The sequence below is a fragment of the Oryctolagus cuniculus genome, chromosome 1, assembly GCF_051225735.1.
Source record: "Oryctolagus cuniculus isolate XC-2025 breed Fujian yellow rabbit chromosome 1, ASM5122573v1, whole genome shotgun sequence".
Lineage (NCBI taxonomy): Eukaryota > Metazoa > Chordata > Mammalia > Lagomorpha > Leporidae > Oryctolagus > Oryctolagus cuniculus.
Genome location: NC_142867.1, coordinates 43,197,087 through 43,220,248, shown reverse-complemented (window position 1 = coordinate 43,220,248; position 23,162 = coordinate 43,197,087). Strand labels below are relative to the sequence as shown.

The 23,162-nt window shown below is 37.3% G+C and overlaps 1 pseudogene; it reads right to left on the bottom strand.

Annotated features, from left to right (window-relative positions):
• Positions 1–7,497, bottom strand: part of LOC100341150 (uncharacterized) — a 70,426-nt pseudogene extending 62,929 nt beyond the window's left edge.
• Between the last annotated feature and the right edge of the window lie 15,665 nt (positions 7,498–23,162).

The following is a 23,162-nucleotide window of genomic DNA, read 5'->3' as shown; positions in this document are numbered from 1 at the left end:
AGTTAATACTTTTTTGGAATGCATAGCACAATATAAATCCAGTACAATTTAAAATATAGATAATTGATTTTATAATCCAAAATACATGTGAGTATGCATGTTATGGATTGAGGCAAGTTCTCCTTCCTGCTGCCTACAATCATGCTTAGCAGTGCCAGTCTTTACACAAGAGTAAGCTTTTATTGTTGTCCAGCAGGCAGGCAGGAGAAATGATTGAAATCTGCTTCCTGCACTGGAATGTCAAGAGAAAGCATTATGGATAGATAGCATCTTATTTGCTATTATTTTCTTTGTAGCAAGCAAGAAGAAGTGGCTGTAAAATATTACTACATCTATTTTAATATTAGATGATCTACCTTATGGTTATGCCTATTACAATAAAGGTAATTTCCAGATATGATGAGATGCTGAAAAACTGCCATTAATTTTTGAGATCATGGAGTCAGTAGTTTATATTCTTGATTGGCATCTAAATCTCTGCTTCCTGTTACTTAAATCAAAGAATCAAAGGTATTTTCTTTGAGGAATATGAGGACTTTTACTACTCCTTTTTGTTACTTCTGTACACTTAAACACGACATCATAATATTAAGTGTGATCTGTCCTGGGAATTTGGGAGGATATTTTAGAACTTCTCTTCATTATCTTGTGTCTTCTTGGAAGCTGAGGAGACAATAAAAAGCTGATGTGTTCAAATGAAAAAAAAAAAAAAAAACAGAAAATACTATTGAACAGTATGCTGCAATGCTTTTGAAGGTTCTTTTTCTTGTAGATTTTTTTGATAAATAATTCTAGAAATTTTATGATTCACATTTTGTTGGGTTATTATGTGCTTTCATTCTCAATTTCACTTTAAGGGATTTATGATTACACACACAATGTTGTTCTCTTTGTGCATAATAAGTGTGAATGACTTTAGAATGAGTGATTGTCATGGAGAAATGACCAGATAGTTAAGAAAATAACCTGAAAGCAAGTCTATCTTTTTCACTTGGTAAGAAAAATCTGAGTAGTGATTATGTGTATGTAACAAAGACACATAGAGGGTATGTGATATTGGTTAACCAGGTGAGACCAATCCTTCAATCCTATTTCTCTTAAGAAATCTTCAGAAGAAAATCAATGATAAACAGGAGAAACAAGTAGTAATTTGGCAGGCTGAAGTCACCTGGATAATAAGAATTGCCAAGTATTGCAGGTAACTTTTAAATGTAATAAACTAGATATATATAAGACATGATGCTGAAATTTGGTGGGTTGCTTAAAGACAATTCTCTGCAAACTAATTTTTCTCTAGTTTCTTTATTGTATCATCAATTGTTACTCTGGACATATCTTTATGTGGACTTCTTGTTGTAGTTATGAAATTTTATATCGGGAGTGGCAAGGCATTAACAAGCATCGACCTAAATAACAGAATATTCTCCCAAGAATAATGATACTTATTTGGAAATAGAAAAGCATTGCAATGGGAATATACCCACCATAGTGACTACCTACATGGTGTATTCATAAAGGTTGATGCAAGGGAAAGTGTACACTAGCAAAATGAGAGAATATTTACTTAAGCTGTTTGGATAAAAAGTTCACTGATCTTGGATACGAAGGGTATGAGGTACCATTGCTGGCCATGTACTCTGTTGAGAGTGTCATGTCTGACATTTTGTAGTTTTAAAGAACATTAAGCATAACCATTGTTATAGAAATCTGTGTATGGTGCCAGGTGGGCAAAGCCTGAAGTGTGTGTAGAATGAATAGAAATATCTTGTGGGGCTTTGGGAAATCTCTAAGAAAATTCTTACCTCAGGTAGGCTGGTCTGAATCCTTGCCTTCAGAACTCTTAAATTTTTCAGAGTTTGAAAATAATTTCATCTTGGTATCACCTACTTTCATGTAGACTTGCCTTTCTTTCCATGTACAAATTAACCCCTATTTTTTTACATTACATCAAAAAAGGCAGATTCCATGTTCATAATTAAAATGCAGCATTAACACCTGATTTTGCATTACTATAAAAAATTCATCATTGTGGTTTTCATTCAATTCCTGATAACCAAAGAAGGAATAATTCATTTGGAGGGTTCAGATGTTATGAAACAAATATTTTCCTGGGAACTCCTACTAATACACATGAGAAGGAAAACAAACCCATAAGAGCAACATCATCAACTTCAAAATTCTCTTACCTATTCCAAACATTTAGCTTTCTCATGTACATTTTAAAATCACCTTGTAAATTTACACAAAAAATAATTTCAGGACTTAATTTGTATAACAGTGAATCTTGAAATAAATTTGAGGAGAAATGACATTCTAATCTCATCACGTCTTTCAAATCATAGTATATAGTATCAATACAAGTCCTTAGATTTTATTTAACTTCTCTCAGCAATGTTTTCTGCTTAGAAGTACTCTACATTTTTCCTAAGAATTATGTATTTCATACTATTATTAATTAAATTATAATATGCAATTATTCAATTTAGTTCTTGCTAATATTTAGAAATGTAATTGATTTTTAAAATGTTAACTTCATTTTTATCAATATTGAAAAATATTTCATGTTTACCAATATTTTCTGACATTGCTAAACTAATGTATTTAGGCACTTTTTGTAGTTCCACTAAAATTTTTACCTAAACAGTCTTACATGAGGAGAAAAAGAAGCAGCTGTACTTTTTTTTTTCCAATTTATATATCCTCTCTTTCTTTTTCCTAATTGCAGTTGTAGAATCGCCAATACAATGTTGAATAAAAGTGGCGAGAGTGTAAATTCTCACCTTGTTCCTGACCTTGTGAGGAAACAGTCTCTCCTTAATCACTAGGTATAATGTTAACTGTAGATTTTTATAATCTTTGTAAGGTTGGGGAAATCCTACCTTATGGCTTGCTTTCCAAGTTTTTTTTAATTATCATAAAAGGGTATTTCATTTGTCATTTTTTCTGCATTTATTGAGATATATAATTTCATTTTTGCTTTACTAATATGCTGAGTTATGCTAATTAATACTCTAATGCTAAGAAACTCTACACTTTTGGGATAAAATACACTTCATTATGATATAGTGACTATGTTATGTTAGATTTAATTTGCTAATATCTTGTTAAATATTTTACTTCTATGTTCATCATATATGTGCATAATATTTCTGCTTATTTGTTCATTACATACTTGTATATGTGTAGCATTCTATTTTTTAAATTATACACTAACATCTGCTAATTCAAATGAACTCTTTTAGCTTACACATATGAGAAAGTAGTAACGTTACATCAGTTTTTCAAAAGTTAACATCAATCACTTTTTGTGATAATGAAGATAAAAGTGAAGGTATTAATTTTTTTATTTTAAATAAATGAATAAACAAATCCCTAGTCTATGTTCAATGAACTGATAAATCATGATTCACAAATTGTGAAATATCTATACAATAGAGTGTTATGCAGCAGTGAAACAGACTGAAGATACAATACATACACCAATATTGATGAACCTTGAAAACATAATTATAGTTGAAAAACAGCACTCATAAAACTACATATTACATTGTTCATTGAAATGAAATGTCTATAGTATGGAAATTTTTCTTAAGAATTTTTAATTTATTTTCATTTCATTTGAAATGCAGAGGGAGACTGAGAAACAGACATAGAAAGATCTTCCATCCTATGATAGATACACTCCCCAAATGCTAGCAAAAGCCAGGTCTTGGCCAGAGCAAAACTAGAAGTGAGGAACTCCATCTATGTTTCCCTTGTGAAGTGGCAGGGCCACAATCCCTTGAGCCAACATTCAATACCTCACAAAGTGTTCAATAGCAGGAAACTGGAATCAAAAACGAAAAGCCAGGATTCCGTCAAGGCACTCCAATATGGATTGCAGGCATTCCAAGTAGTGACTTAACTGCTATAGCAATGCCTGCACCAATAAGGCAAATCTTAGGTAGAAACAAAATAGATTAGGGCTTAGGGCTGGGTTTATGGGATATATAGGGATAGAAAAATTATAGACAAAATTTTGGAAGACAAAAGTAATTATTTTTAATGCAAACACTAAAATATGAATATACTAAAACCTGTTGAATTATATACTTAAATGGGAGAATCTATGGTATTTGATTAGTGCCAGTACCATGTCAGGGAGACCTAGTGTTGGAAAGAGTACAGAGGCCCCATCTCCAGGCAAGTATTCACATACAGAGACATCTATGTCTAGAAAACATGCCCAAGAGTCAAGTGCAGATCTCTGTGCTGGTTGCACTGGTGAATGTTTTGGCTGTCATCACTCTCAGACTCGCCAGATTGGCATTATTCCACAAGACTGTACAGATCCCTGTAGTTGTGAAACTCAGATGCAAACCAGCTTAGTGTGAACCAGGGCAGCCAAGAAACTACCTTCATCACCCTTCGACCAACTGTGGATGTATTAAGGAGCAAGACTCCAGTCACTGGGCAGTAGGATGCCAAGGTGAGCACAGGACTGTATCTTGGATCTGGAGAAAACATCACTAAGCAAATTCTAGTTGTCCCTGTCCCAAGGCCAATACCTACAAATGAAGCTCCTGGACTTCCCCAGTCCCATGTGGAAACACATGGCCCCCGTCAATTGGACTTATGTCCTGGAGAGTAATACATGTGGCTGCTTATAGCAGTCTTGAGCTCTAAGTTCACCTTAGCAACAGCCAACTCATTACAAACTGGGCCTTGGTCCTACTTTGTACTATGTTGTTCTCAGCAGGCTGTGTGCTGTGAGTATGATCCGTTATTGTGGCACAATAGGTGGTCACAGAACTCACTTCATTCTCCCAACTTCAGGCAGCATAATATGGTTGAATAATTGCTTGCTAAGGGGAAGAAAAGGTGACAACACATGACATAGAAACTTGGGACTTTACTACAAGGGCTTGTGTGCCCCTGCCAGAACTTAGGCCAGTGTTATCATGACCTCAACCATGCTGCTGCCAATACAGATATCTGAATGATTCTTCTGAGGTCTAGTTCCCCTACAAATCCTGACCCTTCTCCACAGGGTGCAACAGAGATTCACACACCTGCTGGGTTTGAGAGAAGCACCCCATACCTTCACTGCTTCTACATCACTCTCTGTGGAAGAGTATAAAATGAGACCACACCATAGCATCCAACTGAAAAGAAAGCCAAAAATTCCACCAAACTTATACCTTAAGACATATATCCAGGAAAAAAGACCTTTTACCATGAAAACAACTTGTTAAAATAGATAACAACTCACCCATAAGATGTGAAAATATCAGTTTAAGACCACAGGGAGTATGAAAAAGCAAGTCAATAGATTCCTCCAAAAGAACATAAAAGAAATTGAGAGTAAACTCTGAATGAACAAAAGGGGGTAGTCTTATAGTTAGGATGTCAGATTTATTTATGAGTTTTCTAGTATCTAGAGAAATATATTCCATGATTTATTTTTAAGAAAAGGAGGAATCATTCTGGCTCTTTAGCAGAATGCAATATTTACTATCATTTATTTTCAAAATGAGATAGTGTATCACAATCATATTTACTCCTTTGCAAGTAAAATAAATTAGGCTAAATAAATTGTTTATGATTTATAGATTAAGTAATTGAAAATGAAGTATTAAATCTTCATTAAAATGATAATTTTGGTTTTCTCAGAGGACTGGAACTGTTGCTGAGAGCAATTGGAGATGGGCTTTTTCTCTAGGACATTGCCGCAGGGTGGTAATCTGGTAGCTCCCCAAATTATGTTTAAATTTGGGGGCGGGGCACAGGCTTCTCCCACAGTAAGTGCCTTGGTGTCATTGGCATAAGCGGAGCTTTCCAGAGCTATCCCATTAACTCTTTCATTCCCTGATGAGTGAAATCCCTCTCGGGTCAGGGCTGATCTCCAGAGATGGGGTGGTGGACACTGCAGATTTAATTTTGTTCTTGATAAGGTCTTCGTGTATCTCTGAGCTCTGCAATGTGTCTGTCATATTTCCATTTCAGTCTCACACTCTCCCTTGAGTACTCATGTACTTGTTTTCCCTTTGTTTTTGTCCTTTGTTGTGGAGGAATCTGTCAGGAACCTGCAGCCCTTCATCTTAGTCATTTTTCCTTCTTCATTGCAGATTCCTGATTTCAATACGTCTTGAAGTTACCAGCAATTAAATATACATTATGAAAAATAGTGTTAAAGTGAGTCATCCTGATTTGACTCATAATTAGTTCAGAAAATTATAAATATTTATATTCAAATAAATCATATTTGAATGATATGTATTTACCTGAAAACATAGGGAGAAAAAGTAGCCACAATGATAAAGTATTAAATTTTGAAATTGATAATCAAGGCCATCCATTCATCATTAAATAATATTCAATCATTTATACTTTCAACATGGGCTCGTTAAAAATGATTATTTGCTAGGCACTTGATTAGATGGTAGGTTTAAAAGGCAATTATAACTCATAGTTCCTACCCTTGAGGAGCTCACAGTTTGGTGAAAGACATGTTAGAAACTCACAAATTAGATTTATCTGTTTTACTGGAAGAACTACAAGAGTTCTCAAAGAAGATGGATAAATGACTCCACTCCCAAATGCCACTTTCTTGCTGATCTTTCTCTACCTCCACTTCACATGCTTAAGTGCACATTCTGTTGCTGAACATTCTCCAAATAAATAAATGCCTTTTGTTTCTGATCTTCTTTCTAACAGGAACGTCTTTCAATATATTTTTTTTTGCCAAATCCTAAACCACTTTTTTTTCATGTTCATTAATTCCAATGCCCAGTTTCTTCATTAAAACAAATATAGACACAGTCTCCATTCGAATCAACATTTGTGGTGGAATGAGAAGGCCATGCCAAGATGGCTGCTGGCAAGTGAGCGTCAGTTACTCAGGAATGGCTTCAAAACCCACCTGGCAATGGAGCCTGCCTGGCAACATGCTGTGATTGGATGGCTTCAGATACTGCCTGGCAACAGGGTGTGATTGGTTAGGGCATAAACTGCCCCTTGACTGGAGTGGCTGCCTTGGCTATTTAAGCTGCTATACCAACTGAAATAAGTGACTCTGCAGGCTGCTTGCCTCTGACCTGCTTTCACCTGACCCCCGGGGGTCCATATGGTGACTCCGCAACTCTTGCCCCCACCACACTCCTCATCTCAGAACAAATCAACCGCAACATCTGGCACCCAATGTAACTGAGAAAGACAGTGTGTCAGACTCGGCGAGGTCCTCCCTTGATCTTGGCAATTAGGCCCCTCAGTGTTTTGTGTGCTATTCGGTTCTGTGAGGGTGAGCACAGAACCCCCTCCTACACTCCTTTCCTTGTCCTTGTCCTCAGTCTAAGTGACCCCAGGTTAGGCACACACTGCCCAGAAGCGTAACGCCACTTCTCAGCTCCTCCTTTTACTATCGGTCCGACCGGCAAATTCACATAAGGGATTGATCATCTCAGAATTTGGAACCAAGTCATCTTCCCTCACTCGAGAGAGGTGATGTTCCGGAGACATCGTGTGGGCACATAGCCTTGACCTAATGAATCAAGGAAGTCCCCCACTAAGCATAGGATACCCATATGATCTGATACACCACTGTCTGTTCATCTAACGTAGGGAACCCCCTGCAGAATGCCATCAGCCACTGAGGTGCTAGGAATTTGTTTTGTTATAGCAGCAGTGCCGTGGGTGTCTTTCCTTTGGCTAGAGTTCACATGGCACACTGCTCTTAAACACTCAAACATGGAAAAGATACCCCCCTCTCAGAATCCCACACAAATTACCAAACATAATGAATCTGTGAGTGATAAGAGCCTGACACTCCAGGCCTCTGCCTCACAGACAACAGTTGATGACTTAGGGAGAGAGAGCTCTGACAGTGAAAATGATATCACAGCAAACAATATGGCAAACAATGTAGCAATGCCTAGTCAGCCACCCCCCCAAAATACTCATGGGATGAACTTAGAGGACCTCGAGGCAATAACCCACACGAGGTCATCCCATCCTCACCCAGTGAGGATCCCCACATTTGTGGCAGTCCTCAGGCACCCCAGGCTTTCAGGGCAGCTGCTAGACCCCATCCCACCTGCTTGTTTGCCATAAATGTAGGAACAGACTCAAAATTCAGGCCCTGGATTCCAACACCCGTAGCAAGGCTTCTGCTAACCAAGGGTCGAGGATATGCTTGTGTCTTTCCTGAGAATGCAGGACAGCCCATTTGGGTACTAGCCAGAAACACAGCCAACCAGAACCAGCTGAACAAGACTGAGAGTGCGCCTTGTTGGCAGACACACGTGCCCTATCATCCTACCCTGAGAAACTGCCCATAGCCACATCCATTACTGTTTTATACCCCACTAGCACTGGTCAGCCACTCAAGCAGCCCACAGCCTGCGTGTGGTCATGCCATTCCTGATTACCATTGTTCCTCATTCCTACCCCTATCTGAGCAAGCACTCCTGTGGTCTCCCGTTTTGAGCGCTGCTGATGGGTAAGATCCCCTGGAGGACAACCTAAGACAGGCACAGCCACAGCCACATACAGAGACCACATGGAAATGAGGTCAACAATGGTATGGCCAAGAATCATACCTCCCGTTGCTTAAAAATAAACGAAAAGGTGAAAATGTGGTGGAATGAGAAGGCCATGCCAAGATGGCCTCTGGCAAGTGAGCTCAGTTACACAGGAATGGCTTCAAAACCCACCTGGCAACAGAACCTGCCTGGCAACAGGGTGTAATTGGATGGATATTTATATTGTGTATGCATTTGTCATATTTATTTTATGAATATATGTATGCATATGTCTTCCTTTCTACACGGTGAATGCCCTTCAGAAGAAACCATGTTTTAAACTTCTAAAAATTGAACTTTAAGCTTCATAAATAGTAGGAACCTAATAAATTCATGTGAATCAAATAAATGTCGAAAATCAAGAAGTTAAAATTGCCTCTCACGAATAAGAGAGGGAAGAGATGTGCAATTCAGGACGTGCTCAAGCTGACTTACCTCAAATGGTAGAGTTAGAAACATACCAGGGGATTCCAATTCAATCCCATCAAGGTGGCATGTACCAATGCCATCTCAATAGTCCCAGTGATCAATTTCTGTTCACAATTGATCATAATGATAGGACTAAGAACCAAAGGGATACCATAAAGAAGAATAGTGTCTGCAAATACTAGCTGATAGAATCAAAAAGGGAGAGAACGATCCAACATGGGAAGTGAGATACACAGCAGACCCATAGAATGGCAGATGTCCTAAACAGCACTCTGGCCTCAGAATCAGCCCTTAAGGCATGCAGATCTGGCTGAAAAGCCCATGAGAGTATTTCAGGCATGGAAAGCCAAGACATTGTGGCAAAACAAAAACAAAAACAAAAACAAAAAAAACAAAAAAAAAACCAAACAACTAAATGAAAGATCTCCGTGAGTGAGATCCCAGTGGAAAGAACAGGTCATCAAAGAAGGAGGTACCTTTCTCTGAAGGGAGGAGAGAACTTCCACTTTGACCATGGCCTTGTCTAAATATGATCAGAGTCGGTGAACTCAGAGGGCTTCCATAGCCTTGGCAGCTTATGACAAGAGCCTAGGGTGATTACTGAGGCCATAAACAAGAGTGTCAATTTGTTAAGTCAACAACAGGAGTCACTGTGCACTTACTCCTCATGTAGGATCTTTGTCCTTAGTGTGCTGTACATTGAGATTTAATGCTATAACTAGTACTCAAACAGTATTTTTCACTTTATGTTTCTGTGTGGGAGCAAACTGTTGAAATCTTTACTTAATGTATGCTAAACTGATCTTCTGTATATAAAGAGAATTGAAAATGAATCTTGATGTGAATGGAAGGGTTAGGGAGTGGAAAAGGGGAGGGTTGCGGGTGGGAGGGACGTTATGGGAGGGAAGCCATTGTAATCCATAAGCTGTATTTTGGAAATTTATATTCATTAAATAAAAGTTAAAAAAATTGCCTCTCACTCAAGGAAACATTTTTTACTAATATTACTAAGTGTGATGTGACACAAGTGGTAAATTCAAGGATAATGAATGAAGTGATTAATTATGCTAGCATTGAATTCTACAATACAAAATTTCTGGAACAATCTAAGAAACTCTTTATGTGCTGTTAGTTTTGAGTATGATGAAATTAATCTTGTTTAAACAGAGTGTAGAAATCAAGCATTTTTTTTTTTTTTTTTTTTTTTTTTTGCTAAGGAAAACTTTCCTGTGTTAGGATGCTAACAAAAAAAAAACATATTGCACATGCAGTTATGGTGTCAAAGTAATCAAGATGATTTTAGCAATTAACATCTGTAGAGATCTCTTCTCACTTGTGGGTCTATAAATTTATTAGCCAGTGTCTCTTCTACACAGATGGCTTGTGAAAAGCAAAGAACAGTAATTAATATTGAAATGACAAAACTCTAATGCTATAGGCAATTTTCTAGCACAACTGCAGATTACTGTCAGAAGTGTCTATAAAAATGCCTTCAGCAATTAAATGCCTTTATTAACTTTGATGATCTTTGTATGCATACTTATTAATACATACATATCAATGAAGATCACAACAAATTTAATTTTAATATTTTGGTGTAACACTATACTTATGTGATATACTTTCTGATTTCAAGTTCATGATTTCCAGTATTTGAGAGAATTTTCTTTGTTTTTCTCTCTGAAATATAATGAAAATGAAAAGTTCCAGGTATTTTTAATCCAGTCTACTGGAAATATAAAGTATATATTATGAATGTTCTGGGTTTTTTTGATCCTCACAATAATACTACTGGCATAAAGCATTCCACCAACTTTTCAATTGAAGAATTGAGTCTCTGACATTAATGGAAGTTGATCTGGGATTCATATTTTACCCTTTGTGCTCCAAGGAATATAGAATAGATTTTGTTACATCAAAGTCTACACAATCTGTATGGGATTTTCTATTCTAATGCATTTGTTTTATCTATTTATCTGTTATCTATCTATTTATCTTTCTATCTACATATCTACCTATTGTCTATCTACATGTGTATCTAGATTCTTATCATCATTACTATTATACCACTATCTTTAATCTTTCTTCATCACTTAGCAATCTTCTATATATTTATATCACCATATCTAAGAACTACCAAGCCTAAATATTACTCTTTTCTTCTGAGGAAAAAGTTTCTTTTATAATTACTTTGAGATCTAGGGCATGTATCCCCTATTTTTGAGATAGAATCCAATATGACAGCAAACAATTACCACCTACATTTGATCTTATTATCTCAAATAACTCACAGTAAGGGGCCATATTATAGCTCAGTGGATTAAGTTGCTGCTTGTGTCACTGGCATCCCATATAAGAGTGTCAATTAGAGACCTGGCTCCTCTGCTTCCAGTTTAGTTTCCTGTTAATGTGCCTGGGAAGGCAGCAGAAAATTGCTTTATTAGTTAGTTTCCCACATGAGAGACCCAGATGGAGTTCCTGTATCCTGGCTTTGGCCTGGTACAATACTGGCTCTTGCAGCCATTTGGGGAATGAATCAGCAGACTTCTCTGTGTTTCTACCTCTCTCCCTATTGCTCTGCCCTTCAAAATACATGCATACATACATATATACATGCACAAATAAATAAATAAATAAATAAAATTAATAGAACTCACAGTAAACCTTAGCTATTGACAGAAAAGATCACATGTATTGAAACTAAAAGTATCATTGACTAAGAACTTATTGACTTATTTTTTAAAAATTTGTTTTAATTTTAATTTGACCTCTTAATAATATTCTCTTTCTCCACTTCCCCACTCCTACCTCTCTATATTTTACTTTCTCTCAATGAAATCCATTAGTCTGTATTCTTTATAGTCTTCATTTTGATACTTAAAAATTATTTACTGTATTAATATAGCAGTAATTTGACTATTACTATTACTATTATTGATTAGACTTTCCTATATTTCTGTTTCATAATCAGCTTTTCTCAGAATAAAGCATAAAATAAAATCAGTTGAAAATTAAAAATGCAAAGTGAACAGAACAGCTATTAAAATGTTTATGTAGAATATAAAATTGTATCCAGCTTCGTATCACTGCTAACAAACCTCTAGATGCATGATATTAACAACTGCAATGGACAAATTAAATATAAATTGTGTAAGAAATGGAATTACTAGTGATGTTTTCTTTGCCTTTTTACTATGATAAGATTGTTTATATAATGAATATTTTAGCTTCTCTTTTTAAATTTATTTATTTATTTGAGAGATAGAGTTATTGAGAGAGGGAAAGTCAGAGAGAAAGGTCTTCTATCTGCTTGTTCACTCCTCAAATGGCCACAACAGCCAGAGCTAGACAATTTTGAAGCCAGGATCCAAGACCTTCTTTCAGGGCTCCAACATGGGTTCAGGGGCCCAAGCACTTGGGCCATCTTCCACTGTTTTCCCAGGCCAAAGCAGAGAGCTGGATCAGAAGAGAAACAGCTGAACATGAACCAGCACCCATGTGGGACACCGGGACCACAAGTGGAGGCTTAGCCCTGTGCACCACAGCACTGGCCTTGAATACTAAAGCTAAGAATATAAATATACATATAATTATTTAGAATACTTTTAATATAAAACTATCAATGGAACATATATAATATACTACTATAAGATCTCCATTTTCTACATTTTCTTTATTATGAAAATGAATGAAGATTTGAGGATTTAAACAGCTAATGGCAAAATCAGCAGGTAACTGTAAGTCATTACTAAATTATTTTGAACAACAGCTTATTGTTCTAGGCACAATAGGGAATAGGTGTACGACCTAAGAAAGTCATCTACATTAGAAATAACAATTATTTAGAAGCCTTTGTTCCTTTGTAAACAGTTTTCATCAGTCTACTCTTATTTTATTTTGATTTCTTATCAGAAAACTCAAGAACACATCAGGATTATTGAATTTCTTTTCTTTTTTTTTTTTTTTTTGGCAGGCAGAGTGGACAGTGAGAGAGAGAGAGACAGAGAGAAAGGTCTTCCTTTGCCATTGGTTCACCCTCCAATGGCCGCCGCGGCCTGCGCACTGCGACCGGCGCACCGCGCTGATCTGATGGCAAGAGCCAGGTGCTTCTCCTGGTCTCCCATGGGGTGCAGGGCCCAAGCACTTGGGCCATCCTCCACTGCACTCCCTGGCCACAGCAGAGAGCTGGCCTGGAAGAGGGGCAACCGGGACAGAATCCGGTGCCCCGACCGGGACTAGAATCCGGTGTGCCGGCGCCGCAAGGCGGAGGATTAGCCTAGTGAGCCACGGCGCCAGCCAGGATTATTGAATTTAATATAGTCTCTCAAAAACCTTGATTTTGAAAATCATGCATTCAATAATAACTTATTAATTTGTGATTTAGAATACAATGTTTCTACCATGTTTTCTATCATTGACTACTGCTTGAGGTACATATGAAGTTCATTTTAAATAATTTATAATTTTGAAATTTATCATGCAATGATACTGTTCTCATCCTACCAGTGTAATTATGGAATATTGAGCACTTTTGAAAATAAACATAGTAAATTAACTGTGTATGCCATCCTTCATGATTTGTTAAAAATCTATACGATTTGGGAGAACATATGGTAATTGTCCCTTTGGGATTGGCTTATTTCACTCAGCACAATGTTTTCCAAATTCCTAACAGGGATCTCCCTGATCAGTGACAACTAACTGAGCACCAAAAAGGAAACCTGTTAAAGTGAAATGGACACTATGAGAAATGGTGACTTGATCAGCCCTCACCCTGACTGTTGAGGAGCAACTTAATATGTTATCCCTCTTAGTACTTTTTTTTGTTTGTTCTACTTAATACTTTTGGTTGAATACTGTAATCAATACACAATTCTTCTTAAGTGCTGAAACTTAACTGAAAAGTGATCACTGTTAAATATAAGAGTGGAAATAAGAGAGGGAAGAGATGTGCAATTCGGGACATGCTCAGTCAGGCTTTCCCCAAGCGGTAGAGTTAGAAACGTGCCAGGGGATTCCAATTCAATCCCAACAAAGTGGCATGTACCAATGCCATCTCACTAGTCCCAGTGATCAATTTCTGTTCACAATTGATCATAATGATAGGACTAAGAACCAAAGGGATACCATAAAGAAGAATAGTGTCTGCAAATACTAGCTGATAGAATCAAAAAGGGAGAGAACGATCCAACATGGGAAGTGAGATACTCAGCAGACCCATAGAATGGCAGATGTCCTAAACAGCACTCTGGCCTCAGAATCAGCCCTTAAGGCATGCAGATGGGGCTGAAAAGCCCATGAGAAAGATCTCCGTGAGTGAGATCCCAGTGGAAAGAACGGGTCATCAAAGAAGGAGGTATCTTTCTCTGAAGGGAGGAGAGAACTTCCACTTTGACCATGGCCTTGTCTAAATATGATCAGAGTCGGTGAACTCAGAGGGCTTCCATAGCCTTGGCAGCTCATGACAAGAGCCTAGGGTGATTACTGAGGCCATAAACAAGAGTGTCAATTTGTTAAGTCAACAACAGGAGTCACTGTGCACTTACTCCTCATGTAGGATCTTTGTCCTTAGTGTGCTGTACATTGAGATTTAATGCTATAACTAGTACTCAAACAGTATTTTTCACTTTATGTTTCTGTGTGGGAGCAAACTGTTGAAATCTTTACTTAATGTATGCTAAACTGATCTTCTGTATATAAAGAGAATCAAAAATGAATCTTGATGTGAATGGAAGGGGAGAGGGATTGGGAAAGGGAGGGTTGCGGGTGGGAGGGACGTTATGGGGGGGAAGCCATTGTAATCCATAAGCTATACTTTGGAAATTTATATTCATTAAATAAAAGTTAAAAAAAAGAAAAAGAAAAAAAAGGAGTCAAAAAATCTATACGATTTTCAGAAAATCATGCTTCTTTTATTTCTTATAACATTCTTACAAACATTGCATACTGTTTTCCTAAGTCTATAATAAAGGGATTCTTCAGTGGTAACTTGTTTTTTAACTTGTTATCGTAAAATATCAAGTGAGCTTATTATTTAGTTGGAAGAATACTACAATTCATGCATGTGTCATTTTTAAAATGATAAAGTGTCTGCCACAGGAAAATTTCAGATAATACAAACTTAAAAAATGAAAAGAAAAGCCTTGACATATCCTTAGGTTTTGAATAATACCACCATTTTCATTTAATAATAAAAGTATTAGACTTTTTATTTTTTGATTTGTCATTTCTATTCACATAGCATATATCATGGACATTGTTTATGCCAGCACAAATAGATCTACCATATTCTTTTTAACTGTTTCATGGCACTTCATTGTGTTGATATATTACTATTTGTTTAACCAGTCTAATATCTGAGAAAAACTAATGAATATATGTTACCTCTAATTTGACAATTTTATGATTATGTCCTAAAATGCACTATTAGAAATGGACCTTGGGGCTGGTGATGTGGCATAGTGGGTAAAGCTGCCACCTGCTGTGCCAGAATCACATATGGGCAGCGGTTCAAGTCGTGGCTGCTCCATTTCTGATCCAGTTCTCTGCTATGGCCTGGGAAAGCAGTAGAAGATGGCTTAAGTCCTTGGGCCCCTGTACCCACGTGGGAGATCCAGAAGAAGCTCCTGGATACTGGTTTCATACAAGCAAAACTCCGGCCATTATGGCCAACTGGGGAATGAATGAGCAGATAGAGGACCTCTCTATCTGCCTCTCCTCTCTGTGTAATTCTGACTTTCAAATAAATAAATAAATATTTAAAAAAAAGATGTGGACTTGATGAGTCAAATTTGTGTGTTACGTGTATACTAAAAATTTCATAGTAGTTGATTGAGAATTTTTCCATCATGTAACTGATATAAGAATATCCAACATTTTAAGTTTTATTTAAAATTTAGTTTAATTTTATTTGCCATAATGTTTATGATGGTATACTATGACATATATTTTATATTATTAATTTTAATGATTTATTCTGCCATTAAAATTTTTAGCTGAGGAGTTTTTTTTAAACATTTATTTAGTAAATATATGTTTCCAAAGTACAGTTTATGGGTTACAATGGCTTTTTCCCCCCATAACTTCCCTCCCACTCAGACCCCTCCCATCTCCCACTCCCTCTCCCATTGCATTCACATCAAGATTCATTTTCAATTATCTTTATATACAGAAGATCAATTTAGTATACACTAAGTAAAGATTTCATCAATTTGCACCCACACAGAAACACAAAGTGAAAAATACTGTTTGAGTACTAGTTATAGCATTAATTCACATTGGACAACACATTAAGGACAGAGATCCCACATGAGGAGTAAGTATACAGTTACCCTGTTGTTGACTTAACAATTTGACACTCTTGTTTATGGCGTCAGTAATCTCCCTAGGCTCTAGTCATGAGTTGCCAAGGCTATGGAAGCCTCTTGAGCTTGCTGACTTCGATCTTATTTAGATAAGGTCATAGTCAAAGTGGAAGTTCTCTCCTCCCTTCAGAGAAAGGTACCTCCTTCTTTGATGACCTGTTCTTTCCACTGGGATCTCACTCACAGAGATCTTTCATTTAGGTGTTTTTTTGTTTGTTTGTTTGTTTTTTTGCCACAGTATCTTGGCTAACCATGCCTGAAATACTCTCATGGGCTTTTCAGCCATATCCGAATGCCTTAAGGGCTGATTCTGAGGCCAGAGTGCTGTTTAGGACATCTGCCATTCTATGATTCTGTTGTGTATCCCACTTTCCACATTGGATCATTCTCTATCTTTTTTCATTCTATCAGTTAGTATTTGCAGACACTATTCTTGTTTATGTAATCCCTTTGACTCTTAGTCCTATCAGTGTGATCAATTGTGAACTGAAATTGATCACTGGGACTAGTGAGATGGCAATGGTACATGCCACCTTGATGGGATTGAATTGGAATCCCTGGCACGTTTCTAACTCTACCACTTGGGGCAAGCCCGACTGAGCATGCCCCAAATTGTACATCTCTTCCCTCTCTTATTACCACTCTTATACTTAACAGGGATCACTTTTCAGTTAGCTGAGGATCTTGTAAATAAGTTGTCATTTATTGTGGACTCTTAGGTAAGAAAATGATATTAGGAATTTGATGTTCTCTGGTGATCTTATGAAGACCGTAAATGATCCTCTTAGTGAATGTCTATAGGAAAGTAAAGTACGTATATTTTTAGTGTCTTTAAAGTTTCTTCACACACACACACACACACACACACACAGTATAGTACTCTATGTGAGATTCTTAATCAAGCCAAAGGAATATTTACAACCTGCAAAAATCCTATCTGCTTTCCAATAGAAAATAAAGGTTCTATATCAAAATACTTCAGGACATAAAAGTAATTTCATGCGGTGGGGAAGGTTGACTTGGACATAAAGAGTTCTCAAAGACCATTTTTTCAAGCAAGATGTGATGAAATTCCACAGGTGAAAGTTGATGTGGACAAGGACTATAAACAACTGAATGTCAATCTCTCTCACCTCTTTACATTTTTTAAAATTTATTTACTTGAAAGACAGAGTTGTAGAGATAGAATGGGAGAGAGACAGATAGATGGAGATCTTTTCTTTTAAAAAGAGAAGGAGAGAGAGAGAGTGGGAGGGAGCGAGGGGAGGAGGGAAAGAGAGAGATAGAGAGAGGGAGAGAGAGCGAGAGAGAGAGAGAGAGAGATAGCCTCCATCTGCTGATTCACTCCCCGAATGGCATCAAAAGCTGATACCAGGCCAGGTGGAAGCCAAGAACCAGTAGCCTCCACCAAGCAGCACATAAAATACCCATCTCAACAAATGTTTTTTTGCAATTCCGTGGCTCAAATTTCTCACTTTCTTAATGGGATCTTTTCCAGAGCACAGTTTCAATTTGATAACATTCATTTTATTAATTTTTTCATTTTTCTTTTATGAATTATGCATCTAATGTGTCAAGCTTTTGAGCTCTTTTGTCTTGCTCTGTTTTAAGTTTTTCTTTGTTGACATGATTGAAAAGGTCCATAATTTCATATAGCATAAATGTGAAGAAGAGATTGTTGAGATTCTAACTATTTTAAAAATGAATTTTTAAATAAAAAGACTTATTTTTTGAAAGAATGACAGGGATCACTTTTCAGTTAAGTTTCAACACTTAAGGATAATTGTGTATTAATTACAGAGTTCAATCAATAGTATTAAGTAGAACAAAAAATACTAAAAGGGATAAAGTATTAAGTTGTTCATCAACAGTCAGGGCAACGGCTACTTTATCCCTTTTAGTATTTTTTTGTTCTAATTATTACTACTGGTTGAACTCTGTAATTAATACACAATTATCCTTAACTGTTGTAACTTAACTGAAAAGTGATCCCTGTTAAGTATAAGAGTGGTAATAAGAGAGGGAAGAGATGTACAATTTGGGGCATGCTCAGTCGGGCTTGCCCCAAGTGGTAGAGTTAGAAACGTGCCAGGGATTCCAATTCAATCCCATCAAGGTGGCATGTACCATTGCCATCTCACTAGTCCCAGTGATCAATTTCAGTTCACAATTGATCACACTGATAGGACTAAGAGTCAAAGGGATTACATAAACAAGAATAGTGTCTGCAAATACTAACTGATAGAATGAAAAAAGATAGAGAATGATCCAATGTGGAAAGTGGGATACACAACAGAATCATAGAATGGCAGATGTCCTAAACAGCACTCTGGCCTCAGAATCAGCCCTTAAGGCATTCGGATATGGCTGAAAAGCCCATGAGAGTATTTCAGGCATGGTTAGCCAAGACACTGTGGCAAAAAAAAAAAAAAAAAAAACAACAACAAACACCTAAATGAAAGATCTCTGTGAGTGAGATCCCAGTGGAAAGAACAGGTCATCAAAGAAGGAGGTACCTTTCTCTGAAGGGAGGAGAGAACTTCCACTTTGACTATGACCTTGTCTAAATATGACGAGAGTCGGCAAACTCAAAAGGCCTCCATAGCCTTGGCAACTCATGACGAGAGCCTAGGGAGATTACTGACGCCATAAACAAGAGTATCAAATTGTTAAGTCAACAACAGGGTCACTGTGCACTTACTCCTCATGTAGGATCTCTGTCCTTAATGTGCTGTACATTGTGATTTAATGCTATAACTAGTACTCAAACAGTATTTTTCACTTTGTGTTTCTGTGTGGTTGCAAACTGTTGAAAGCTTTACTTAATATATACTAAACTGATCTTCTATATAGAAAGATAATTGAAAATGAAGCTTTTTTTTTTTTTTGACAGGCAGAGTGGACAGTGAGAGAGAGAGAGACAGAGAGAAAGGTCTCACTTTTCCATTGGTTCACCCTCCAATGGCTGCCGCAGCCAGTAGCCAGGTGCTTCTCCTGGTCTCCCATGTGGGTGCAGGGCCCAAGGACCTGGGCCATCCTCCACTGCACTCCCGGGCCATAGCAGACAGCTGGCCTGGAAGAGGGGCAACCAGGACAGAATCCGGCACCCGGACCAGGACTAGAACCCAGTGTGCCGGCGCTGCAGGTGGAGGATTAGCCTATTGAGCCGTGCTGCTGGATGAAAATGAATCTTGATGTGAATGGAAGGGGAGAGGGAGTGGGAGATGGTAGGGTTATCAGTGGGAGGGAAGTTATGGGGGTGGGGAAGCCATTGTAATACATAAGCTGTACTTTGGAAATTTATATTCATTAAATAAAAGTTAAAAAAAAAAGAATGACAGAGAGAGGGAAAGGAAATTGGGGAGGGGGCAGGGAAGAGAGAGAGAGAGATAATATTTTCCATTTTCTGGTTCACTCTCAAAGTGGCCACAAGTGTCAGGGTTTGGTGTGTAGGCTGAAGACAGGATATCTGGAACTCCATCTGGTTCTGTCAAATGGGTAGCAAGTGAACCAGAACTAGGGCCATCGTCTGTGCTTTCCAAGGATCATTAGCAGGGAGTTGGATTGGAGCAAAGAAGCTAGGACTTGAACCAGAACTCCTTTATAGGATGCTGGCATTGGAAGCAGTGGCTTGACTCGCTGTGCTACAAAACTGGCCCCTATTTCTGTGTTTTAACAATAACATATGTCACACACCCTTTATTGGGTATGCAATTACAGATATATTCTTTCTGTCTATGGTTTGTTATTTCGTTCTCCTCATAATGTCTTTTGCAAAGTAAAATATCTAATTTCTGTGAAATTTGATTATGTTCGATTCTATTCAATTAAATTCAATTGAATTCAATTCAAATCTGGAACAAAACAAGGATGTCCACTTTCGCCAATCTGATTCAGTATAGTACTGGAAGGTTTAGCAAGAGTGGTTAGGGAGGGGAAAGAAAGAAAGAAAGGGCACCAAAACTGGAAAAGAGGAAGTCAAATTATCCATGTTTGCAGATGACATGCTGTTGTACATGGAAAACTAAAACACTCCACCAAACAAGCTGTTAAAATTGATAAACCAATTCAGTAAAGTTGTAGGTTATAAAATGAACATTTAAAAAACAGCAGTCTTTTTGTATGCTAGGATGAAAATCATCACAAATCAATGAAAGAAATCATCATGGACACAAAAAAATGGAAAGCTATTCCTTGCTCATGGATTAGAAGAATCAAGCTCATTAAAATGTCTATACTTCCTAAAACAATCTACAAATTCAATACAATCCCTATCAAAATACCAATGACATTTTTTACAGAACTATATGGCTAGAAAAATAAATTGTAAAATTCATGTGGAATCACAAAAAACTCAGAATAACTAAAGTGATCATGAACAAGGAAAACCAAGCTGGGAGCCAGTGCCTTAACACAGTAGGATAATCATCTGCCTGTGGTGCCAGCATCCTATATGGGTGCTGGTTGTAGTCCTGGCTGCGCCTCTTCCAATCCAGCTCTCTGCAGTGGCCTTTAGGAGTAGTAGAAGTTGGCCCAAGTCCTTGGGCCCCTGCATCCACATGGGAGACCAAGAAGAAGTACCTGGCTCCTGGATTCAGATCTGCACAGCTCTGGCCGTTGAGGCCATTTGGAGAGTGAACCAATGGACAAAAGACATTTCTCTCTGTCTATCCCTCTCATTGTCTGTAACTCTACCTCTCTAATAAATAAGTAAAATCTTTTTTTAAAAAAAAGAAAAAAAATAAAAGCCAAGCTGGAAGCATCACAACACCTGACTTCAAATCATACTACAAAGTGATAGTAATTAAAACAGCATGGTATTGACATGAAAACTGATACATAAATCAATGGAACAACAGAGAGAGCCTAGAAATGAATCCACATACATACAGCCCGCCAATTTCTGACAAAAGTTATCAGACCTTTCAGTGGAGTAAGGATAGTCTCTTCAACAAATAGTGCTGGCAACACTGGATTTATATATGTAAAAGAATGAAATCAGTTCCATATCTCTCACTACACACAAAAACCAACCCAAGACGGATCAAAGATTTAAATTTAAGGTCTGAGACTATGAAGTTTCTATATGCAAATGTAGAGGAAACACTCCAAGACATTGGCTAGGGAAAAACTTCTTGGATAAGACACCCAAAGCACAGGCAACAAAAGCAAAGCTAAACTAAATAAATGGGACCGTATCAAGCTCAAAAGTTTTTGCACAGCAAAAGAAATAAATCAAACAGAATGGACTAAAATATTTGCAAGTCACCTGACAAAGGATCAATATCCTGAGTATATCAGCAACTTAAGAAACTCAACAACAAAAAACAGCCAGCCGGTGCCGCGGCTCACTAGGCTAATCCTCCGCCTTGCGGCACCAGCACACCGAGTTCTAGTCCCGGTCGGGGCACCGGATTCTGTCCTGGTTGCCCCTCTTCCAGGCCAGCTCTCTGCTGTGGCCAGGGAGTGCAGTGGAGGATGGCCCAAGTGCTTGGGCCCTGCACCCCATGGGAGACCAGGAGAAGTACCTGGCTCCTGCCATCGGATCAGCGCGGTGTGCCGGCCGCGGCGGCCATTGGAGGGTTAACCAATGGCAAAGGAAGACCTTTCTCTCTGTCTCTCTCACTGTCCACTCTGCGAGTCCAAAAAAAAAAAAAAAAAGCCAATATAGATGAGAAATGGGCAAAGGACTTCAATAGACAGTTCTCAAAAGAAGAAATACAAATTTCCAATAAATATATGACAAAAATGGTTAACATCATTAGTCATTGGGGAAACAATCAAAAGCTCATTGAGATACCATCTAATGCCTTTCAGAATGGCTAAAATCCAAAACACAGAGTAACAAATGCTGGTGAGGATGTGGACCAGGGGGAACACTTGTACATTGCTGTGGGAATGTAAATTAGTGCGGTCACTGTGAAAAGCAATGTGGAGATTTCTTTAAAAAATAGAAATAGATTTGTCATACGATCCAGCAATCTCACTACCGGGTATATATCCAAAATTTGAAGACAATGTAACTAAGAGATACCTGCACCATCATGTTCATAGAAGCACTGTTCACAACTGCCAAAATTTGGAACCAACCAAGATGTCTATCAGATGCGGCATATTTACACAATAGAATTTTATTATTAATATTATTATTAATAGAATATTATTCAGCTATAAATAATAATAAAATTCTATCATTTACAACAAAATGGAAACAAATGGAAGACATCCTGTTGAGTGAAATAAGCCAAACTCAGAAAGATGACTACTGAATTATCTCCCTTATATGTGGGAGCTAAAATTCAAAAAACAAAGAAAAAAGAAAAAAAGTAAGAAATGTCTGTCTCAGTATTGCTAGAAATATAATTTGTAAAACTTTGTTTTATATCTTTGTGAAACCAATGGTTAAGACGTGTATATTACTATAGTTTGAATTATCTATGATTACTTTAAAATTTACTGTATATATATATATTATTAAGCAGTTGAACAAACTTGACTAGTTGGGAGCAGGATTCTTATATGACTATATAATTAAAGCCATTTAAAACTTGAAAGCATCTAATAGGGTAAATTAAAGCTTTTGTTCATGAAACTATACAGGAGTATCCTCATAAATCCATTCTAACATGTGATGCATCTTGGGTTCTGGTGTTCTTTATGCAAAAGGTGGCGAAAGAGGTTTTGGTTAATGAGGCTGCAAATTAGCTTGCTTCAGTGATGACAAAATATTTGATTAACAAAATTTAAAATACGGAAGTAAAAGTAAATTTTCTACTTATTAAAAAGTGTTGCTTAGTTGTTAAGAACAATG